The following is a 6,935-nucleotide window of genomic DNA, read 5'->3' on the forward strand; positions in this document are numbered from 1 at the left end:
CAGGTGTCGTCTCAGTCAATGGAAACACTGGCAATAAGGGGAACTGGACATGGGAAGGAAATGAGTAGCAAACAAGCCACGAATGAAGCACTGGAATCAAAAGTTGAAAAACAATGAAGCTTAGATAATGGGAGAGCACATGCCACATAGGAACAGGCTGCAGACTCATTCCAACCCAATCACTTTAGAGCGGGTGTATAAATCATGAGGGTGAGCACATGAGATGTTATTTATAGCTGCGAGTTGAAATACCTTTTATTTATTATGATGTTTATATACAAAGAAAAACCTCAGCGTAGGAGGGATGCTGCTGCAGGTCTCCGGTGCTTCCTGCCGATTCTCTATACATACTTTCCCCCCTGTTTTATTTAGGTTAATGTCCTTTATTTAAAAAGGACATGGATTAACGATGGCAGCACTGATAAATATTTATTAACACTCGTTGCTCCATCTCGAGAGCCTGAGCCTCCGGTGAGAGAGGTGTCTCAGAAGGATGCGGCCGGGGCTCTCCCACCCGATTAGCACACACCGTCTCCTGCCAGTGCTTCCATTACCAATCCCCTCAAGGGCACACAAAAGATTAAAAAAAAAACTTCAGGCTTTTCCTTACCAGATAAATAAATAAAATGATGTGGATCAGACTGCAGGCCCCTGATCTAGTGGGAGTAGAGCATGAGAGAGACATAGTCAAGGTAACTAAATCTATGGAAATCACCTTTGATGCCACATTCTGCCCTTGGATGCACCATGGACGCAGCATTTAGGCCCTGAGATTTTGAGCATAGGTGTCAATCCCATCCAGCAGTACTGGGGTGCCCATGACTTCAGGGACCCTTAGCTGCCTGAGGAAGTCAAGTTCTAAGGTCCAGCTTCCGCCTGTGGTCTGCTGCATAGAGGCAGCTGAACAGGGAGAGCAGAGGACGAGCAGAACTGGGAAACACTGTTCCAGTGTAGCAGGCTCCTGCTGATGCTGCTAGGGAGGTGTGTGGCTGTTCCTCTGAAGGTGTTTGTCTGCCCATCTGACTGACTGCTGGCAAGTCACGTGCTGCTCTTGGAACTGCAAGTCCTGTCAGCAATGTAGAAGGAGGGCAGCTACCTATCCAGTGTAGGTGCAGACAGCAGCAGTATCCCCTTTTGACAACCTAGGGTGACCAGATGTCCCGATTTTATAGGGACAGTCCCGATTTTGGGGTCTTTTTCTTATATTGGCTCCTGTCAAGGTTCCTCCCCCACTCTGAACTCTAGGGTACAGATGTGGGGACCTGCATGAAAAACCTCCTAAGCTTATCTTTACCAGCTTAGGTCAAAACTTCCCCAAGGTACAAAATATTACATCCGTTATCCTTGGACTGGCCGCTACCACCACCAAACTAATACTGGTTACTGGGGAAGAGCTGTTTGGACGCGTCCTTCCCCCCAAAATACTTCCCAAAACCTTGCACCCCACTTCCTGGACAAGGTTTGGTAAAAAGCCTCACCAATTTGCCTAGGTGACTACAGACCCAGACCCTTGGATCTTAAGAACAATGAACAATCCTCCCAACACTTGCACCCCCCCTTTCCTGGGAAATGTTGGATAAAAAGCCTCACCAATTTGCATAGGTGACCACAGACCCAAACCCTTGGATCTGAGAACAATGAAAAAGCATTCAGTGTTTTACAAGAAGACTTTTAATAAAAAAATAGAAGTAAATAGAAATAAAGAAATCCCCCCTGTAAAATCAGGATGGTAGATATCTTATGGGGTAATTAGATTCAAAAACATAGAGAACCCCTCTAGGCAAAACCTTAAGTTACAAAAAAGATACACAGACAGACATAGTTATTCTATTCAGCACAATTCTTTTCTCAGCCATTTAAAGAAACCATAATCTAACACATACCTAGCTAGATTACTTACTAAAAGTTCTAAGACTCCATTCCTGTTCTGTCCCCGGCCAAGACGACTACAGACAGACACAGACCCTTTGTTTCTCTCCCTCCTCCCAGCTTTTGAAAGTATCTTGTCTCCTCATTGGTCATTTTGGTCAGGTGCCAGCGAGGTTACCTTTAGCTTCTTAACCCTTTACAGGTGAGAGGAGCTTTCCCCTGGCCAGGAGGGATTTCAAAGGGGTTTACCCTTCCCTTTATATTTATGACACGCCCCCCAAATCTCAGCTAGGGTGAAACACTGGCTGGGATTTCTTCCTGGAGCTCTAGGAAAACAGAGTTAATAAGACACATGCATCTCTAAATATACTACCAAGTACATAAAGACTAACAATATTTTCCACATCTCAAGGACGATTTTAACCAGTTGATTCTGGGAAACTTTCACGGGAGAGTGCATCAGCCACTTTGTTAGAAGCTCCTGAGATGTGTTGGATGTCGAAATCAAAATCTTGGAGAGCTAAACTCCACCGAAGAAGTTTTTTGTTAGTTTCTTTGACGGTGTGAAGCCACTTTAGTGCAGCATGGTCGGTTTGCAGGTGGAAACGCCGTCCCCAAACATATGGGCGTAGCTTTTCCAGAGCGTAGACAATGGCATAACATTCTTTTTCAGTGACTGACCAGTTGCTTTCCCTCTCAGACAGTTTTTTGCTGAGAAACACTACAGGGTGGAATTCTTGATCAGGTCCTTTCTGCATTAAAACTGCTCCCACACCACGCTCGGATGCATCTGTGGTTACTAGGAACGGTTTGTCAAAGTCTGGGGCCCTTAGTACAGGGTCAGACATGAGTGTCGCTTTAAGCTTGTTAAAGGCCTTCTGACACTTTCCGGTCCACTGAACAGCATTTGGCTGTTTCTTTTTGGTTAGGTCTGTCAGTGGGGCAGCGATTTGGCTGTAGTGCGGTACAAATCGTCTGTAATAACCGGCCAAGCCTAAGAAGGATTGAACCTGTTTCTTTGACTTTGGGACAGGCCACTTTTGGATAGCATCCACTTTGGCCTGTAGGGGGCTGATAGTTCCTTGACCCACCTGGTGTCCAAGGTAAGTCACTCTGTTTAGACCTATTTGACACTTCTTAGCCTTAACAGTTAGTCCTGCCTCCCTTATGCGCTCAAGGACTTTTTGTAGATGTTCCAGGTGGTCTGCCCAGGAATCCGAAAATATGGCCACATCGTCAAGGTAGGCGACTGCATATTCTCCTAATCCCTCTAGGAGACCATCTACAAGTCTTTGGAAAGTGGCGGGTGCATTTCGCAGCCCGAAAGGGAGTACATTAAATTCATACAGCCCGAGATGTGTGATGAAGGCTGACCTTTCCTTGGCAGATTCATCTAGCGGTACCTGCCAGTACCCCTTGGTTAAGTCCAAGGTAGAGATGAACTGGGCCCGTCCCAGTTTCTCTAATAGTTCATCAGTGCGTGGCATTGGATAGTTGTCTGGGCGAGTTACAGCATTTAGCTTACGGTAGTCCACGCAAAAACGTATTTCCCCATCTGGTTTGGGAACTAGAACCACTGGAGATGCCCATGCACTTTCAGAGGGGCGGATTACACCCATCTGTAACATATCCTGGATCTCCCGTTCTATAGCAGTTTTAGCTTGAGGAGACACCCGGTAAGGGTGGACCCTAATTGGGTGAGCATTACCTGTGTCAATGGAGTGGTATGCCCGTTCAGTCAGTCCTGGGGTGGCTGAGAACGTTGGCGCGTAGCTAGTGCACAGCTCCTGGATCTGCTGTTGCTGCATACGCCCAAGGGTCATGGAGAGGTTCACCTCTTCCACACCACCAGCACATTTCCCTTCGTAATAGACACCTTCAGGCCACTCAGCGTCGTCTCCTCCCTGGGCTGTAAACTGACAAACCTTTAATTCTCTGGAATAAAAGGGCTTTAGAGAATTAATATGATACACCTTAGGCTTTCGGTTGGAGGTGGGGAATGCTATGAGATAATTAACAGCTCCCAGGCGCTCCTGGACCACGAATGGCCCTTCCCACGATGCTTCCATTTTATGGGCCTGGAGCGCCTTTAAGACCATGACCTGGTCTCCTACTTTGAAGGAACGCTCTCTGGCATGTTTATCATACCAGGCTTTTTGCTCTTTTTGAGCATCCTGTAAGTTTTCTCTAGCAAGGGCTAAAGAGGTTCGGAGGGTGTTTTGTAGGTTGGTTACAAAGTCCAGAATGTTAGTTCCTGGAGAAGGTGTAAATCCCTCCCATTGCTGCTTCACCAACTGCAATGGCCCCTTAACCTCACGGCCATATACAAGTTCAAATGGGGAAAACCCTAAACTGGGATGTGGTACAGCTCTGTAGGCAAAGAGCAACTGCTGCAATACTAGGTCCCAATCATTGGAGTGCTCATTTACGAATTTACGTATCATGGCCCCCAAAGTTCCATTAAACTTCTCCACCATGCCATTTGTTTGATGATGGTAAGGAGTGGCAACCAAGTGATTTACCCCATGAGCTTCCCAAAGGTTTTTCATAGTTCCTGCCAGGAAATTAGTCCCTGCATCTGTGAGGATGTCGGAGGGCCAACCTACCCTGGCAAAAATGTCTGCTAGTGCCTGGCACACACTTTTAGCCCTGGTGTTGCTTAGAGCTACTGCTTCCGGCCATCGGGTGGCAAAATCCATGAAAGTCAGTATGTACTGCTTTCCTCTGGGTGTCTTTTTCGGAAAAGGACCCAGAATATCCACAGCTACTTGCTGAAATGGAACTTCAATGATGGGGAGTGGCTGGAGAGGAGCTTTGACCTGGTCTTGGGGTTTTCCCACTCTTTGGCACACCTCACAAGACTGGACATAGGTAGAAACATCCTTGCCCATTCCCTCCCAGTGGAATGACCCCCCCAAACGGTCTTTGGTCCTGTTCACCCCAGCATGGCCACTAGGGTGATCATGGGCTAAGCTCAAGAGCTTGGCCCGGTATTTAGTTGGAACTACCAACTGTCTCTGAGGGTGCCAGTCTTCCTGGTGTCCCCCAGAAAGAGTTTCCTTGTATAAAAGTCCTCTTTCTACAACAAACCTGGATCGATTAGAAGAGCTGAGAGGCGGTGGGTTGCTCCGTGCCGCCGTCCACGCTCTCTGGAGGCTTTCATCTGCTTCCTGTTCGGTCTGGAACTGTTCCCTTGATGCTGGAGACATCAGTTCCTCATTGGATTGGGGACATAGGCTTGGTCCCTCTGGAAGCGATATAGGGGATGGAGCTGTTTCTGTTGACTGTGAACCGCTCTCCGCTGGTGCACTATGTTGGGATTCAGGCTCCGGCTGAGCCTCTTGTGTAGGGTTATCGGCTGATGCCAGTTCAGGTTCGGTGGGGACCTCTGGTGTTGAGGTTGCAAGTACTGGATTCAGTGCTGGCACGGGGTCTGGTGTTGGTTGTTTGGCTGGTTCCGGTTCTGGGACTGGTTCCGTCTGGGTCTCTGGGACTGGATCCACTACTGCTGTTGCAGACATTGGCCTGGGGTCCGGGTCCATCACCTCTGACCGGGCCCTGATAGAAGTTTCCGGAACAGAGCTAGGCCCCACGGCTTGTTTAGCCTGGCTGCGGGTGACCGTTCCCACCCTCTTGGCCTGCTTCACGTGATTGGCCAAGTCTTCCCCCAACAGCATGGGGATGGGATAATCATCATAGACTGCAAAAGTCCACATTCCTGACCAGCCCTTGTACTGGATAGGCAACTTGGCTGTAGGCAAATTGAAAGAGTTGGACTTGAAGGGTTGAATCGTCACTTGGATCTCTGGGTTGATTAAATTGGGGTCCACTAAGGAAGCATGGATAGCTGACACTTGTGCTCCGGTGTCCCTCCACGCAGTGACCTTCTTCCCGCCCACACTCACAGTTTCCCTCCGCTCCAAGGGTATCTGGGAGGTATCTGGGCCTGTGGACCTCTGGTGTGATTCCGGTGCAATGAACTGTAATCTGTTGGGGTTCTTGGGGCAGTTGGCCTTTACATGCCCCAGCTCGTTACATTTAAAACATCGTCCAGCTGACGGGTCACTGGGGCGAGGTGGGTTGCTGGAGAACAGGGTGGTGGGACGATAAGGGGTCTGGAGGGTTCTTTGGGAGGTAGGTGGGGCTTTGGGCGGCCCCCGGTAATAGGGTGTGGTCTGGGGTGGTCCCTTCTGGTCTCCGCTCCAACTGCGACCAGTTTTCTTCTTTTCTGCCACCTCCACCCATCTGGCTCCAATCTCTCCTGCCTCAATTACAGTTTTGGGTTTCCCATCTAGGATGTATCTTTCTATTTCCTCAGGAACACCCTCTAAGAATTGTTCCATTTGCATTAGGAAGGACAAATTTACTGGAGATTCAACACTTGCTCCTGATATCCAGGCATCCCAATGTTTCACAATGTGGTAGGCATGTCGGGTAAATGACATGTCTGGTTTCCACCTTAGGGCTCGGAACCTCCGACGAGACTGCTCGGGTGTTATCCCCATTCTGACTCTCGCCTTGGATTTAAACAGTTCATACTTGTTCATATGTTCTTTAGGCATTTCAGCTGCCACCTCAGCTAAGGGTCCACTGAGCTGCGGCCTCAGCTCTACCATGTATTGGTCAGTAGAGATGTTGTACCCAAGGCAGGCCCTTTCGAAGTTTTCTAAGAAGGCCTCAGTATCATCACCTGCCTTGTAGGTGGGGAACTTTCTGGGATGGGAAGTGGTACCTGGAGAAGGATTGCTAGGGTTTGTTGGTATATTCTGCTGGGCCTTTATCCTCTCCATCTCCTCCACATGCTTCCTTGCCTCCATTTCCCTCTTGTGGGCAGCCTCCTGTACCTCCTTCTCCAGCCGCATGAGTTCTATCTGTCTTTCATGTTCCCTTTGTTTTTCCTCAGCCTGAAATTTGGCTAATTCCAGCTGTAGTCGAGCCGAGGATTTGGCCATTCTAACCTCTCTGTTTTTAACTAACTTTACACCCGAGGTTTAGAAATAAACAAACAAAACTTGGCTGTAAAATTTTGCTGTGCTGGAATAGAATACCTATTCTCTGATAGTGAT

Source organism: Lepidochelys kempii, chromosome 2 (assembly GCF_965140265.1).
Source record: "Lepidochelys kempii isolate rLepKem1 chromosome 2, rLepKem1.hap2, whole genome shotgun sequence".
NCBI classification, from domain to species: domain Eukaryota; kingdom Metazoa; phylum Chordata; order Testudines; family Cheloniidae; genus Lepidochelys; species Lepidochelys kempii.